The following is a 2,500-nucleotide window of genomic DNA, read 5'->3' as shown; positions in this document are numbered from 1 at the left end:
CATAGCGACCCGTTGTTGCAGAAAAAGTTGCATAATACAGTGAATTTTCATGGAGCTCGATCTACCAGAATGCAGATTTTACATCTACAATGCTAAAATATCTTTTCTCGGTTCCCAAACTACGAAGTATATCTGCTGTTACCGGTAACGGTATTATATCTAGTATAGTCTGTTTATTTAATTTTCTATAGTCAATAACTGGACGCATGGTATAGTCTTATTTCGGCACCAGAATCAAGGGGAAGTTGTATTTAGTTTGACTAGGTTTAATGATGTCCTGCAATAACATTTCAGGGATCAGTTTACCTACAATGACTAACTTTGAATGTGGTAATCTATAGGCAGGCATATAAATGGGTTGAGTCTTTGGTTTTAATTTGATCTGATGTTTTAAAACAATTGTTTTGCCCAAGGCGTCCACCAGCAAATTGGCTTTCAAGTACTTCAAGAGCAATGCACCTAAGTTTTCACCCAACTTAGAACAACTAGTATAATCTAGTTGATTCGTGTATTTTTGCACTAAATCTGTTTCTCTCTGAATTGAGCAGTGGTGAATTTAGTGATTTCACCTCTTAAGTACCCTCATTCAAAATCTTGATAGGTCGTGTACATACTTGAAAACATCCTATTTCTGCACTTTTTTTTAAGACGATGACTTAATTCAAAGTATTAATCAATAACATTTCTACATTGTTCTTGTGTGTCGTCTAAATTCCCGAGTCCAGATTCAAGTATTTTATCCTAATTGATTCTGGCATGCTTATAACTTCAGAGTGTACAGTGACTAATTTGAACTACAACATCTACCCTTTTAACTGCTCTGGAGCGTAATAATGTCGCCTTTATTACGCCACCTCCCACAATTAGTAAAAGCTTTATTCGGTGTTTAGGAATTCTGAGTTGGGTTCACTATATGAGACTTTATTTTTTGTTAGTTTTATTTGTTCTTGAATAGAGCGCTCTGCGCCTCTATCATACGATCTAGCATTGTTATGTTCCTTATCTATTTACATAGGTTCTCTTATCACATATAGTGGTTTTAAGTCTGGTTGATTTAAAAATGGAATTAACTCATAATTGCAAACCCTATAAAAAAATCTAAGAAAACAGATTCTTTTACAACTATCACGGGAATGTGCAAGGGCTCATTTCTATACAAAATTATATATACTTCTATCTTACTTAATGTTTTAACTGACTTCCTGTAATTCTTTGCAATGAGTAATGGCTTGGTTCCAAGATTTTCACTCCTGTTTTCAATTGGATTAAAATTTTGCTAGCTATAACATTGACTACAGATCCAGTATCAATAAATATTTGAATAGGTTTATCGAAAACTCGACCAGCAATGAGGGGTTCTACAGAAGTCCTTCCAATAGTTAGAGTCAATTTACAATTGCATTTGGTGTTTGTGCTTCCTTTCACACTTCTATCATTCATGTCCCTAACACAACACTATCTATTTGTATTTCTATGGTTAGCTCTGTGGGGTTGTTTTATTTTGTGTCTGGTGTTTTTCCTCTTGTTTCTGGGTAAATACGAAAATTTGGCATTGTTTTACAATCCTGTGTTCTATGTCCTACACGATGGTGATACAAGCAGAAAGGTGGGTTTCTACAATAATACTGATCATGACCCTCATATTTGTAGTTCCTACAAATAGTCTTATAATAACACTCACGTGCTATATCCTCCCAGGTATTGAAATTATGGCATTCAATTCTAGCATTCCTTGAATTGCTTCTAACTCTATGTTCAGATCTTATGTTTTTGTAGTCACTACTAGAGGTCCTAGTTTCTCTCTGCTTTTGCATTCCCACTGTCATGACATATGTACTATTTGCTTTAGTTTTGCAATAACCTTGTAGAAGGCAATCTATCTCCCCTAAGTATATGTTTTATTTAAGATCTATATACAGTTTTTCTGCAGTTATCTCATCACAATTATGTACTAATATTGCAACTGCTATCAACTTAGTTACTTGGTAAACTTTAATCCTAGCACTAGATATTTCTATCAAATCTAAATCCTTCAACATAGAAATCATGACCTTAGACCATCTGTCTAATTTTACTAAATATTCTGTGTTAGTTTCACTTATTTTTACATTTCTTATCATTCTAACCAAAGACCTGAAATAATTCTGATCACTCTTAGACTTAAAATGTTTAGATTTTTATATAGACTCTTCATATCTGGTTTATCTTCCTTTGCTGGAACTTTATTATATGCCTACCCCTACCCTTCTCAGAATCTATATTTTCTTTTTTTCATCTGATGTTTTTGTTACTATTAGGGCATCTATTAAACAAAAAACTGGCTTATCCCTATCGTGTTTTCTTTCCCTGAAAATTTTGGAATGCTTGTTTGTGAGGTAATAATTTCGGGACGTAACACCCCCGTGGTCATACCTTCAATTGTTAATGTTGATTTGAATCGACTGCTTCCTTTGCAGTCGTCGTCACTCGTACGGGACGCCCTCACACGTACTTCAACTTC

The sequence above is a fragment of the Oratosquilla oratoria genome, chromosome 38 (genome assembly GCF_046742065.1).
Source record: "Oratosquilla oratoria isolate Oo_2021 chromosome 38, ASM4674206v1, whole genome shotgun sequence".
Taxonomy (NCBI): domain Eukaryota; kingdom Metazoa; phylum Arthropoda; class Malacostraca; order Stomatopoda; family Squillidae; genus Oratosquilla; species Oratosquilla oratoria.
The sequence above is the reverse complement of the archived record's forward strand: the minus strand, read 5'-3'. Positions refer to the sequence as shown.